Source organism: Vicugna pacos, chromosome 11 (assembly GCF_048564905.1).
Source record: "Vicugna pacos chromosome 11, VicPac4, whole genome shotgun sequence".
Lineage (NCBI taxonomy): Eukaryota > Metazoa > Chordata > Mammalia > Artiodactyla > Camelidae > Vicugna > Vicugna pacos.
Window position 1 is genome coordinate 78,816,682 of NC_132997.1, and position 15,758 is coordinate 78,832,439.

The following is a 15,758-nucleotide window of genomic DNA, read 5'->3' on the forward strand; positions in this document are numbered from 1 at the left end:
ATTCAAAATGAACCATCGACCTAAATGTAAAATCTAAGACTATAAAACTTCTAGAAGAAAACATAAGAGAAAATCTTTGTGAGCTTTGGTTAGTCAAAATTTCCTAGTTTCAAAACCTAAAGCACAATGGATAAAAGAAAAAAAGTTGAAATTAGATTCTACCAAAGTTTAAAACTTTTGCTCTTCAAAAGACACCATTAAGGAAAAGAAAAGACAAGCTACACCAAAAGAGAAAAACTTTCAACCTTGTGGAGCTTACATCTCAGTGGAGGAGTCAGACAGTAACCAAATATAAAATACTGTGTCAGGTGCTGATAAGCAGTATGTGGTACAAGTAAAATAAATAAGATGAAGAAATAAAGAATGACAATGGTCATACTGTAGACAGGAAAACCTTAGAATGTCTCTATAAGAAGATATTATTTGTTCAGAGACCTCAGTAAAGTGAGGGGATGTTATATAAAACAGAACAATCAACTTACTACTAGGTTAGCATTACAAGCCATGTTAACCTGTTTTGCACATTATGGTTTACATATATATGAATGATGCAAAATATTTTAAAATATTTTATTCTCTTAGGAAGTTTAAATATTGTCTCTTCAGTCTTGTTTGCATACTCAACTTATTGAAGGTCCCTTTTCATGGCTAACACAGGACTATAAAAAAACAAAACAAAATTGTATTTTCATATTGTCTTTCCATTAAAATGTTTTCTCTCTCTTGGGGGAAAAGGCAGAGATAAGCTATAGCCTAGGGGAAAATACCTGCAAATCACACATTTGATAGAGGAACTTGTATACAAAACATATAAAGAGCTCTCAAAATGCAATAAGACAAACAATCCAAATACTAAAATACAGGCAAAATATTTGAACAGACGCTTCATCAGAAAAGATACATAGATGGCAAAACACAAAACAGAAAGATACACAGATGGCAAATAAGCACATGACATGATGCTCAGCATCAGTTATCATCAGGAAAATGCAAATTACAACCATAATGAAATTCCACTATATGCCTATTAGATAGAATGTTTAAAATTAAGACTGACCATGCCAGGGGAGGGGATAGCTCAAGGGGTAGAGCACATGCTTAGTCTGCATGAGATCCTGGGTTCAATCCCTGGTACCTCCATTAAAAAAAAAAAAAAAACTTATAATAAATAAATAGACCTAATGACCTCGCCTCCCCTAAAAAAAAATAAATAAATAAAAAGTTAAAAAGAAGACTGACCATGCCAAATTTGGTGAGGGTATAGAGCAACCAGAACTCTAACGCACTGCTGGTGAGAATATAAAAATGGCAGAAACACAATAGGAAAACTTTGTTATTTCTTTAAAAGTTAAACACTTATTTATTCTGTGTCCCAATCTTTCTACTCCCAAGTAATTACCCAAGAGAAATGAAAGCATATATCCATATGAAGACTTGTACATGAATATTCATAGCAACTTTGCAATAGCCAGAAACTGAAAATATACCAAATGCCTACGAACAGGTGAATGGATACATACTGTGGTACATCCGTACAACAGAATTTATTAACCAATAGAAAGGAATGAACTATTGATATACAACACGAATAAATCTTAAAATTAGACTGAGTGAAAGCAGACCAAAAAAATGCACACTATATAATTCCATTTATATAAAATCCTAGAAAATGCCAACTAATCTACAGTGACAGAAAGCAGATCAGTGGTTGTCTAAAATGGAGGAGTAAGGTGGGGAAGGGCCCAAGAAAACTAGGGGGGCGAGGGGAGGAGGTTCATTACTCTGATTAAGGTGACTGTTTCACAGTTGTATATGGTAAAACTGACTATACCTTCTAAATATGTACACTGTGTTAGATGTATTTATACCTCAATAAAGCTGTTTTTAAAAACTTGGGCTTTTTTCCCTCTTTCCTTACAACTTAGAGGTAGTAATTAGAGTAAGAAAAGATTTCCCCTACATATTTTAATTTTTTAAAATTACTTTCTAGAAGCTGCAGGAAAACTTCAAAGCACTTTCTTGGATCACACATGGATTAAACAAAATACATTTTATTTTAAAAATTCAAGTTAACAGAGGCTCAGCAAAGGTAACACAAAACTTTATTCAACTAAAAATGTAAACATAAATGATTAAGTAACTATATTATCACTAATATCAAATAAAATCTGCTAGGAAGTCTATATAGTTACGTGAGGTAAAGGAGTGAGGTGACATTTTCTTAAATCATTATCTTCAAAAAGTTCCTTATTTGACAGTTTTCCTGTGATCTTATCTAACACACCTTAGTATTACTATGAGACTTTCGGACTCTATCCACAGAGTAAGTCTATCTAATGCTTAACTATTTTTCATAGTGACAATAAAATTATAGATTGTTATTATCTGGCAAAAAAAAAAAAAAGAGAGAGAGAGAAACAGATAGTGTTCCCAATAAGTAGGTAAACATTTCATTTGTCACCTGTTTAGTGTCCAGCTTAAGAGCAGTTTTTTCAGTAAGGTAAAGCAGTGACTAATACTGAGTAAAATGCTCTAATTTTAATTCCTTTCAAACATTAATAGTACAGTTTATATTGAAACGGTTCTTTGTCTCAATATAAAATATCCAGCCTGCAAAGTAGTTGTATCTGAAGAGCACCAAATGAACCCTTAAGCATCTAAAATACTTTAGTTTCACATGTTAAAAATATTTCATAGGCAAATCATGCATAATTCCCTTCACCACTAACATCACCCTCCCCCAAAGAAAGGGAAACCAGCTGCCCCAACAGCTCCAGGCAACGGCTGAAAACAGGAAGTAAAGAGTAACTGAAGCTGCAGGATAAGCCTGGTGAGCAACCTGCAGCCTAGGTAGCAAGGCCATTTTAAATGTCTGTTTCAGGTCAAATCAGTAGCTCACTCGGAAAGAAATGAGTAGCACTTAAACACAGTATGCAGCTCAGGTCTATTAGGCAAAGTGTTTAATACACATGGCAGTTTGAACCAAATATTCATTTTTCAATGGAGTAAGTGTGTCAATATAGGTAACAGGGTAACGATAACTGTAACTAAGTATGAACACACTGTTTTACTAAACTTCATTGAAATTTATTTTGTGTTTGAAATACAAAACTAGGAATTCATAAGTTTTATAATCAACCATTCTCATTCTAATGAACACTGCTCTGAAACCTGAATGGAAACAATAATTTTGAATGGTTTCTTCAAATTTTCTCACCAGCCTGAAATTTATTTTCATAAATACAACTTTAACTGCATATTACACATATTAAACTAGTTTATTTTAGGGAAAAAGAAAACATAAAGCTGTATCGTCCATCTGTATGCCTGGTATCATACTAAGTAAGCACATTTTACACACAGCCCCTGATAACCCTAATCCTTGACAGATGAGCAAGTAAAACCAAAAAAGCATAGTGGTAAGTTAGCTGGTTAGATTGTTATGTTGCGGTCAAGTGTACCGCCTGTAACAAGACCACAAACCAACCTACTTACAAATACATTCCCTGGAAAACAAGGGAAGTCAAATACAAATTTAGATTAATTCATCTAATAATAGTGTTGAAAACTATAGACACTGTGATTTACGTTAGCAGTGTCACCCCAACTCAAAGAACAGCACTTTGAAATAAATATAGCTTTACAAGTATTTTTGTAACCTTTGTTCCTTCTAATCATAAAAGTAATATGTGGAAGGTAATAATAAATAAAATATTTTAAGATGAAGGAATATCAATTTTCCCAAAAAATAAGACTCCTTAAAAGTGTGTTATGTGTAAATTGTGTTAAATGTTTCATTAACTTTTATCTTTTAAATTATTCATGAGGAATAGCTTTTTGTTCATTTTTCATTTATTTTCATTCAGAGTTCTTCATATCATTTGCCCCAAGTTGTACTACCAATTTTGTGTAAAAGGCCAACATTCATAGTTTGCACACCAAGAGATACAGATGGCTAACAAATTCCAACTACTAAAATTACACTTATCTATCCACACATATCACTTGCTATCCTCTTACCCTGCCTTATTTTTCTTTTTTGCACATTTACACTTGCAGACATAAACTATTTGACAGTTTTCATACTGTCAAGTCCTCTTCTCTAAAATGTAAGTTCCATAAGGGTGAGACTTGTTTTGTTCGCTGCTGTATCCCCCGTTCCCTGAACAGCAGTCTTGACACATACAGGCAGAAATAAACTCCTAAACCTCTACACTTGCAGCTCTTTGCTTTTCCGAAGCTAATTTTTCTGTAACCCTGAAAATGCAAGAATATTACTGCACTAGTTTCCTTTACGGCTCTAAATAAATCTTCATGGAATATTACTCTTGGTTCAGAAACGCAAAAGATTCTTGGCCTGATTAACGTAATATTTTGCTCTTTCAACACCAGGCCTCGGAACAAAAGGTTCCTTGTTCTCTGATAGAAAATAACAAAACCGAGAAGAGATCTTGTCAGATAAGAAATGTAGTACCTGTTGCCTGGACAGTTTGTTTTTCTTCTTCAAGCAACAGCATGCTCTATTCTCTAGTCTGAAACTGTAACTGGAAAATATGAATTTATCTCATATGTTCCTCAAGTTCCAAAAATATACAAAAAAGACTTGAATTTTATTACATTCTCCTGAACATTTTGCTGCTGCTACTCCTAGAATTCCATTACCTCTGCCATATCACACAGAATGCTGTATTTGTTCTACATCTGCAAAGCTGCTTCCAACTCAATGTTTTGAGTAATACTAGATCTTCAAAAATAACACAGTTATTGACACAAAGGAACAAGAGAGCATGTAAAGAAAACATTTTAAATAATTGGGCTTGATAATACGTAGTAAAGAGGTCCCCCTCATCCCAGGGGGATACATTCGAAGACCCCCCCAGTAGATGCCTGAAACTGCAAGTAGTACCGAACCCGATATATACTATTTTTTTCTTTTACATACATACCTTTGATACAGTTTAATTTATAAATTAGGCACATATGAGCTTAACAACAATAACTAATAATAAAACAATAACACACTGTAAGAGTAGTTATGTGAATGCGGTCTCTCTCAAAACATCTTACTCTACTACATTTACCCTTCTTTTTCTGACCATATGAGATGGAAAAATGCCTGCGTACTGCGATGAAGTAAGGTGAATGACGTAGACACTGTGACGTAGTGCTAGGCTACTACTGACCTGACGATATGTCAGAGGGAGCATAATCTGCTTTGGGAGATCCAGGATCACTGAGACATGACAATGCCAATGGCTGGAGGTCCCAGGCAGGACACTGTAAGATTTCATAACGCTACTCAGAATAGCACACAATCTAAAACTTATCAATTGTTTGCTTCTGGAATCTTCCATTTAATATTTTCAGACCATGGTTGACTACAGGTAAGTGAAACTGTGAATAAGGGGAGAAACACTGTATGACTTACATTTCTTCAAAACATTGCTATAATTAAGTAGGTCTTATAATTAAAAAGTCTTTCATTTATCATATTATTTAATTATTTTATTTTGGTGGAGGGGGAGGTAATTAGGCTTATTTATTTTGAGATGAGGTACTGGGGATTGAACCCAGGATCTCAGCATGTACTCTACCACTTTAGCTATACACTCCCTCTAAGGTCTTTCAAAAGCATAAAGGTAACAGAGCCGAACGATTTTTACATTCAGCTAATATATAATACTTTGCACCTTTAGTAATAATTCTTGAATATTCTATTAAAAGGCAGGTAAAAAGTTCTGCTTTATTTCAAAAAGAACTCATTCTCTTATCAATAAGCTCCTGGCTCACCATTCAACTTTGTTTTAGCTGTTACCTTTCTCTTCCAAAATAATAAAGAGATAAAAATCAGGAAGGCAGAAATAATCACCATGATATTTCTAATTTTTTGTATAAAAATTCGTATTCATGGCTTAGTCTTCCTACTTGGTAAAAATTCAGAGATATGAGTAAGTCAGTGCCTTAATAATGCTAACATAATAGCTAACAGTTATTGAGAGCTCACTCTTCTTTCATGTATTATTCTAAGCTCTATACACATTTTATCTACTTGACTTCTCACAACAATCATATGAAACAGGTACTGTTATCTTCATTATATGAAGAAGAAAACAGCATAGAGAAGTTAAATAATCTGATCAAGGTCACAGAATTATACTTGTACTGAAGAGTGCAGAATTGGGAGCCACAGAAAGTTCAAAACCTGGTTCCAAAATGAATTAGGTGTATGACTGAGCAAATTATACAATCACTTCAATTTCTTCTACTCCAAAATGGCCACAATTGGAACAAGTATTTAATGCATTAATAAATGCAAAGTGCTAAGAACAGGGGCTGACACAGTGCTTAATAAATTACTATTCATAATATTAGAGCCCACAGTGTTTAATACTTGTGGCCTCTACACAATGCAGTGGCCTCTGCACAATGCAGTACTCTGTGTTTGGAGGAACGTTATAATAGGTTTCTACTTTTACAGTCAAAACTTCAGAATGCCATTAAGTGCCAAAGGCTACACAATTTCACACACCTTTCTCTTATCAATCTATGTATCCTAATATACTATCTATAGGTTTCTTTTAGTTCCACATAGGATTATCTCATCAAACCTACTGCAAAAGTAAACAATTCAAGGCTAAAAATATGGCATTTAGCGATTTCAAATTTGTGAAAGATTCCAATGTTTATTCTCTAAGTTATATTTTGGTCTTATTCACAGCATGATACCAGTTAAATTCTTACAAATTACCTTAAAATTTTTACAATTTTGATACAGAATTCCTGAGCTGTTTCAACCTCTACACGTTTAGCTTGTTTAGATAACTCAAAATTTTCACCTTCTTTGATATTCTGGCCCAAATTTAGAACATAACAAAAGCTGTCCAAGTAATTTTATGAAAAATATGATGGTAGAAAAAAAAAGTGTGGCAAAAATGATAAGTGAACACCATATTAAAGGCGGACTAAGCAGGAAAAATAAACAGTATCTATAAACTAAATATATGAAAAAAAAGCAAAACCACATAACTTTTAGAAAAAAAAAAAGCAAAACCACATAACACAAACTACAAAAAAGAGGCAAATTTGACTATGCTAAAATTTAAATCTCATTCCTGCCAAAAAACATTTAGTCTGAATTTAAACACAAGGAAATGATCGGACAAGTCCAAACTGAAGGACATTTGACAAAACAACTGACCTGGACTCTTCAAATTTATCAATATTATGAAAACAAACAAAAATCTGGGGACCTGCTATGGATTAAAAGTAACTAAAGAGACAAGGCAACTAAATGTAATTCATAATCTTTAACTAGATACTGGACAAGGTGTAGGGTTGGAGAATAACTATATACATCATTATTGGGACAAGTGAGAAATTTGTTTAATATGTATTGTATATTAGATAATAATGTTACATTCATATTAAATGTGATGACTACTGCAGTTTTGTAGGACATCCTTGTAATTAGAACATTCAAGTATCTTTTGATAGGTGAAGTGTCATGATGTCTGCAACTTACTTTTAAATAGTTCAAGAAAAACATGTATTTATGAAATAAAAAAGTAAATGTGGCAAAATGTTAAATACTGGTGAATCCAGATGAAGATGTAAGTGTTTTCATCAAACTATCAATGCACTTTTCTGTAGGACTGAAATTTTTCAAATAAAAAGTTGGAATAAAAATGTAAAATTTATGCACAGCAAAAAGTAAAGAGAACCAAACACTGAAAAAATATTTGCAACAGCAAAACTAAGAGAGAATTTGTACAGAGATAAAGAAAGCTGCAAACTAATGACGGAAAAGCAAATAAGCCAACAGGAAAAAAGAATGAAGGATATAAATAGCAATTTACAGAAAAGAAAACCTTACAATAAATGGATGTAAACGGAGTAATCCTTACAATAAATGGAAAAGCAAATTAAAATGAAATTTAATTTGATTTTAAAATTTAAAAGTCTGACAATATCAATGTGGTTAAGGATATGGCAAAATGGGGACTCTCACAACCTGCTGATGGGTACTTTGTATTTAGTATTTTGGAAAATAATTCAGATTTATCTAATAAAGGTAAAGAATCTCATAGCCTACAATGTAAGAATTCCCTAGGCTTAGAATTCTCTCTCACAAATGTAAACAAGATGACAAAAATGTTTATTACAGCACTGTTGATTGCAAAAAAGTCAGAAAGAGCAAAAAAGTCAGAAACACCTAAATATTCATAAACAAACTGGTTTATTCATATAAATCAATAGTACAGACCAATTAAAATAAATGAACTAAAGATATATCTAACATGGATACATATAAAAATGGTAAGCATCACTACTTAAAGGGAAATGCAAATCAAAACCACAATGAGATATCACCTCTCACCTGACAAAATGGCTATTTTGTTTTAAAAAACACCAACAACAAAAAACCAGAAATAACAAATGTTGGTGAGGATGTGAAGAGAAGGGAACCCTAATACACTGTTGGTGGGACTATAAATTAGACCCACTATGAAAGAGAGCACGGACATTCCTCAAAAAATTAAGAACAGAACTATCATATGATCCAGCTATCCCAATTCTGGATATTTATCCAAATAACATTAAAACACTAATCTTAAAAAAGTCACATGCAACCCTATGTTCATCCCAGCATTATTTACAATAGCCAAGAATGGAAACAACCTAAGTGCCCATCAACAGGTAAAAAGATGTGGGGGGGGCGGTGTGTAGACATACACACAACGGAATATTACTAAGCAATAAAAAAGATGAAATCCTGCCATTTGCAACTACATGGATGGACGTTAAGAATATTAAGATAAGGGAAATAAGTCAAAGAAAGACAAAAACGATATGATTTCACTCATCTGTGGACGATAAAAAGCAGACAATAAATAAATGAACAAACCAAACCAAATAAAACTGCAGAGAAAACAGAGTAGTAGTGACCAGAAGGGGAGTGGTGGGGTGACGGCAAAATGGGTAAAGAGGATCAACTGTATGGTGATGGGTGGAAATCAAACTATTGATGGTGAGCAGAGGGTATACAGAAGTAGAAATGTTATGTTGTACCCGTGAAACTTGTATCATGTTATAAATAAATGTTACCTCGATTTAAAAAAATAGACCCTATATTGGGATAGATTTAGAAACACAGGCAAGACAAGAAGTTAAATGTACTCCCCCCAAAATCTTCCTATGAGCTTCTTTAATCGATGCTTTATCATAAAACCATCATATCTTAAAAAATAAAAACAATGTTGAATAAAAAGACAAGCTGCAGAATCATGCGCATAATATATTAAACAAGAGTATATGCACTTATATGGATTATCATTCCCATTATATCTTTACTACAGTATATAATAACTACTGAATTCATGAGCGGGCAAGAGAGGGGAATAGGACCAGCAAGGATTTATATAGGTCTCAACTGTATCTGTAATTGTATCTCTTTGAAAAATATAACCTAGTGAAAAGAGAAAGGCACTACACAACTAGGAAATGGAAAAAAAAAAGAAAAAGAAAACCCACAAAAGTAAATATTATTGTCTATAACTAAGGTGACCATTACTGTATTTTCTGTGTGCTTGAAACATTTCATGTTTTTAAATAAATTTAAACTAAAACATTAAAGAAATCCCATTAAACTGAACCAAGGACCATTAAAACAAAAACATTACTGGCCATTTTAGACGGAAACGTATGGATACAGCAGCGGTCCCTCGGTATCCGCCGGGGTTGGTCCCGGAAGCACCACCCCACTGCCCTCGCAGATACCGAAATCCCCGGATGCTCAAGTCCAGTGGGTAAAATGGCGCCCTACAGTCACCCCCACGTTCTTCCCCCCGGTTCTGCATCCGCATACGGGATAGGACTTACTGTACTCAACAAACTTACTGATACGTATGTTCTGTATTGTATTTTTTACTTATTTATTTTTAGCCATTAAACTTCAGGCACCAGATTTCAGTCTTCCCTTTCCAAGCAACATACCAGACGTTTCTACCTCACACTATTGATAATGCTACCCAACCAAAAGAAACACACAAAAGGTAGGAACAAATAGTTCAAGACTCTCCAAATCAAATTTATTTCTCTGTGTATTCTGCCTAATAAGGGAGCAGCTTTGCTGCTCTGCTGGCAATTTTGCTGTTTTTGTTTGTTTGTTTGCTGCTAAAGTTGTTTTCCACAAAAAAAGGAAAGAAAAAACAGCCAGTGCAAACTTTGGTAACAAATCATACAACACAATCAAATTTCAAACGGTTAAAAGTCATATAAGATGTACTGTGCCAAATGACAAGGACCTAAACACTGCATAACAATTTGGTACCAATTTCCTTAAAATTAATAACTTTTCAGGTCTGAACCTAAAAAGCAAACAAAACGAACATCAGCTACTCATAAAAAAGGGCTCTTAATTCTGCTCTATGCATGCAGCATATCTTGTAAACAGCTTACCAGAATTTCTCTCTCCAGCTTTATCTCTTACTATCACTCTACCAAACCCTTTTAGTGAGAACAATCTACTCACTAAACTCTTAATATATCCACTTTTGTATCTTCTCCATACTCTCACTCAAGTCACCTTCTCTATAAGACTTTCCCTGATAGCACCAACCTACAGTAATCTCTCCACTATGAACCAAAAAGATAGCTTATATTTATACAGAATTTAATGTGTGCCAGTATTGCTTCAATGGAATTATCCCATTCTGCCCACACAACTGTGAAATTTGTTCTATTTTTCCCTTTTTCATGGTGAGAGAAACTGAGTGAGGCTCTCTAAGGCTGAGTTCTCCAAGGCTGCATGGACGGTTAAGTGGCAAGTCAGGTCTCAAACTCAAAACTTTAGAACTCAGGCCCTTAAACGTAAGTGGTGCCGTCTCCTGAATCACATATCTTTGTATTGACTGCTTACATGTCACTTAACATATGCCCTGTGATAGTTAACATTTTGTGTTTGGAGATGTTGTCTAAGCAACTCAAAATACTACATTCACTCAACAAAAAACTACTGAGAGCCTGTATGCCAGGCACTGTTGACTACTGGGCATAAAAACATGTTACAGAGCCTCGACATATGAAAAGTAGATGCATTCTCTCGATACATGGGCATCCCCGAAATATGGGTAAGTTCAAAATTTTAAATACGTACACAGCAATTATTACCACATAAAAATTATATTTACGTAAGAACTCGAAAAGAGCATAATCATAAATAACATGATAGGCCGCCATTATCTCCTGTGTACTCCTCCACAATAAAGGCATGTCAGAGACAAAAAAAAAAATTAAATTAAATAACACGATAAAGTTGGTTTTGTTTTTTTTTTTTTTTTTACTATTGAATTTAAGCCTTCTGGTAAGAGAAGTAAGCGATAAAAAGGTGTACTTTAAAAAACACGTTTTGTGTGCTCCTTTCTATCCCCCATTAAACAGCAGAAATAGCCTAGAGACAGATGAACATTCCTCCTAACATTCCACTGTAATGTGACTTTCTTTAGGAAAATATACCTGATATTTGGAAGGCTTGCAGATACCGTAAGTAAATTTCTATGTAAATCTTCCTACAATTATAAACTTTTGGAAACTTGTAGCTGATTGTAAATTTTCATACGATGGAATCAAATCTTAGAACTGAATGACCCCTTGCAGAACATCTCTTTCTGCCTTCTTACTTTACAGATTACTTGATCATTAAATTCTTAAGTCTAAATTCTGGGTTGATGAGAGTAATGCAGCAATCTATACTACTGAAATGCAGTGGCTTATATTGCAGTAGAAATGCATTTCAGAAATAAAGTCTGTGTGCCTTTGCATCAGCCCAGCATGTGGAGTTCTGCTTTTAATTACTAACTAGCTGTGCCTACTTGAATTTAATCTCTTCCGACCTGGATGTCTATCTGGGTAAGTTCTAACCATTGTTGAAAAGTGTCATGGTAAATATCTAAAAAAATCTCAATAACATTGTTTCCACAGTAAACGGCACAGTTTCACATTACAGTTAGCAGAGTTTGCATCCGCTACCTTAAGAGGCAAAAGGAACAGTGTGTAGACATTGTGAGACAAGTCCAGTTCAACCAAGAACCTGCCCGCACCCGGACACGCACACGCGCGCAGGCACACACAGACACAAACCTATAATGGTGACTAGTCACTGCAGAGCGCCGCACATATAATGCATCCTCAAAATAACAGCCCAAAGCTGACAGCAAGGGAAACTGCATCTTACACCCAGCTCTACCCACTGCCTGTAAAAACTGGGGCCTACCGGAGTCAAACCCCCTTACACGTCACGCTGACAACTAATGGTTTAGGCCTCAGATCTGCAATCAACCTCGGCTCTCGCCAGCTTCAGGGATCCCCAGGAAAGGGAGAAAAACAGAATGCCACTGGACAGTTGGCCCCTGACTTGGGAGCCATTGGAAAATGGCCAGTTTTTTGTTTTTTGCGGCGCCTTGCAATTCGATGTAAGCCTTCCAGGAAGTGCTGCAAACGACAAAACTGGCATGGAGGCAATCAGTTGGCAATTTCCTGCCGTTCTTGCGACAACACCGTCAACCTCGCATCCTACCACAGCTGCCCACGAGTTCGTCGGGGTCCACCGGGAACACGCAGGGGGCGGGAAGCTCATAAAGGCGGAAAGGCAGGCTTAAGGTGTGGACGGGAGGAGCCCGGCGTCGGCCGGAAAAAATAAGAACTGACTAAAGGGGTGCCCGCCAGAGGCGGGATGGGGGCTGCCACCAGTGTGAGAGAAAAGCCGGGAGCGTGAGGGCAACCGGCCGGAACGCGGCGAGGCTGGCTGCGAAGGCCAAGGGCCGCGCTCCGAGGGTCAGGCGGGTCCCAGGGAGCCGACGACCGGGAAACAATGGCGCGAGCGTGACGTGGGGCTGGGAGTGTCACCGCCGCGCGGAGGAAGGGGCTACTCCGAGGAGGGGGCGACCTGGGGCTGGGGGCCTGCAGAGACGCTGGTGCGGGGGTCGCCGGCGCGCAGGCGGGCGTTCGGACCGAGAGGGGCCTGAGGGGCGCAGAGGCCGGGGCAAGGTCCCCAAGCCCAGGTCGCGCGCTCGGCCGCGCACCCTCCCTTCATCCCTCGCCTTCCCGCTCCTTCCCTCCTGCTCCTTCCCTCCTGCCCCCAGGTCCCGCCACACTCACCAGCCTCACCGCTCCGCAGCAACCCCAGCGCGCAACTGCCGCAGCCGCCTAGGCGCGCGCCCTCTCCGCCCCCGCCTCCCTGGCACCGCCCCCCGGCTCACGCCCGGCCAGGGACCGGAGCGCTGTTCCGACCCCCGGCTCCGCCGCAGAATCCGGCCGCCACGACGCTCCCTGGCCGCGCTGCTGGAGTGGAGCATCATGAGAACCTGAGCCCTGGTCTCTTGTGCAGGTCTGGGAATCTTCAAACGACAGAGCATCGCTTGCTGCTGAGCTGTGAGGTGATGCACGCTGACAACTCTTACATGTCCTTAAAGTCTCCAGCTCTGGGCCTTCTGCAGGGCCCTGGACTACCTCGCTAACACTCCAACGATTTCCCTTAGGCGGGTGGGAACATCCATTTTCCCAGTCACAAAGTCTTCCAGTAGAATGGACCTCAAAAACCCTCTTATCCAGACACCCATACCACGCTTGAATCCCCACGCTTGAATCCCAATGATGACTAAAAGTGTCGGCTTTGGAGTTTTTCAAAAAGGGTTCGAATCCCAGTTCACCACTTACAAATTGTGTCATCTTGTGTCAGGGAGAGTTACCTGACCTCATCATACCCAGTTCCCTCATATTTGATACTTGGGTAGAGAATAATAGTTCCTACATCATAGGGTGTTGCCAGGATGAAATAAGATAATGGAAGGTCCTTGGCACAGTCCTGGCACTTAGCACTCAATAAATGTTGGTTATTTACCATCAACTTGAGTCTGAAAGAAAACTCCTCAATCACAGAAAGCCACTGTTTCCAGAACAATGCATTCCTTGGTCTCTGCAGCTCTGACTAGCTAGAAAGTGTTTCTGAAGCATCCACTCTCTTTGTCAAGTCCTATCCCTTGAAGCCTCAGAAAACAAACAGGTCTACTCTTTCTTCCACCTTCTACTTTTCAGATACTTGAAGACTTCTACCCAAGGTTTTCTCTTATTCCTGACCTGTATCTCCCATTCCTTCCTTTGTTCCTCCTTTGCCCTAATTTTGAGGATCTTTGTCCTCATTCTTCTGCACCTACTGAGTTTGATTGTGTCTCCTTTAGAGTATGTCACCCAAGACTGAACCAAATATTTGCAGTACCATCAGAGCAAAGCAGGACCAAAGCTTCCTACTTGTAGGACTTACTGCCTTGCAGTCACGCAGTACAGTTACTGGCACCTGCACTATTGACTCATTGAGCTTGCATTCAATTGAAACCTCCAGAACTTTTTAATAAATACTCTGCTGGAGCATTTCTGTTTCCTTTTGTATTCTTGAGCCAACTTCAGATAAGGTTGGTTGAGGACAGTCCTTGGGCCTCTTACCTACTAGATTTTTCAGGATATGCAGGGGAAAAAATAGGACTTGGATGGTAGTCTAACACCATCTTTAAACAAGTACACATGGAAAAAGGCCAGAGTTTATGTCTAAAGACCATGGCACTGAGCAAAAAAATACATATATATATACATACACATACACACACATACATATATGCAGTATGATCTCAACTGAGCAAAAAAATGTACAGTGCACGCACACACACATACACACACACACAAGACTAGAAGGAAATATGTATGTTCACAGCGGTTTTATCTCAGTGATAAAACTTGGGGTGGTTTATTTTCTTCTTTATACTTTTTCATAAATTTCCCAAATTTTCTACATTGTTTATATTACTTTTATAATCAAGAACTTTGTTTTCAAAAGAAAAAGTCAGAAAAAAATTTAAAAATCAGAGAAAGAAAAAAAATGGGAAACAAAGTTAAGCGATAAGAGACTAGAATAAAACATTTGTAATATACAAAACATATGTATCTGGAACATATAAAGGAATCTTAACAAATCACTAAAACAATAAAATGCACTAGGAAAATGGACAAAGAATATAAATAGGCAGTTCCCAGAAAAGAAAATGTAAATTGCCAACAATTTCCCAACTTCAGTAGTAATCAGAGAAATGAAATTAAAACTGAAATTGGCCACAATTTTCAAGCTTCATGATATCAAAAGAGTGTAAACTGCCATAGCCACTTTAAAGGGCAATTGGACAATATCTATTAAATCCATGTCTTAGCAATGCCACTTCTAGTTACCTGTCATAACTCCATGTGCAGATGGAGGTATGTACAAGGATAATTATTACTATGATATTGCTAAGAGGGAAATTTCGGAATCGGCCAAAAAGCCCACCAATCGGGGAAGCTAAGTAAAATGTAGAATACTCATATAAATGGAATTTTGTAGAGAATTTAAAAGAATTTACCTTGATCTATCTGTTAATATAGATCTATCTTAAAATCATATTGTTGGGGGGAGGTTGTAGCTCAAGCAGTAAAGTGCAAGATTATCATGCACAGGGTAGAGTGTTCAACCCCCAGTCCCACCTCTAAAAACAAATGAAACTAATTACCTCCCCCTGCCTAAATAAATAAATAAATTTTTAAAAATCATATTGTTGAATGAAAACAGCAAGTTGCAGCATAAAATTGATTGATTTGATATTTTTTAAAACTTCTTACCTAAATGCATAACTTCCACCTAATCATGAAAAATCACCAGACAAACCCAAACTGAGGGATAT

General features: G+C 37.1%; 1 protein-coding gene and 1 long non-coding RNA gene across 5 annotated transcripts in view; one reads left to right on the plus strand and one right to left on the minus strand.

The window, feature by feature from the left end:
• Positions 1-13,236, minus strand: part of NT5C2 (5'-nucleotidase, cytosolic II) — an 80,675-nt gene extending 67,439 nt beyond the window's left edge. For 3 of the 4 annotated variants that reach the window (XM_072971805.1, XM_072971803.1, XM_072971802.1), the window contains exon 1: positions 13,156-13,236. The gene's annotated coding sequence lies outside the window, so the exon portion shown is untranslated. The remainder of the gene's footprint in view (positions 1-13,155) is intronic. The other variant, XM_072971807.1, reaches the window with a different exon arrangement.
• On the plus strand, positions 12,964-13,903 carry LOC140699407 (uncharacterized). Its single transcript, XR_012077561.1, has 2 exons — positions 12,964-13,058; positions 13,385-13,903. It is a non-coding gene; the product is annotated as an uncharacterized lncRNA (long non-coding RNA).
• Positions 13,904-15,758: the final 1,855 nt, after the last annotated feature.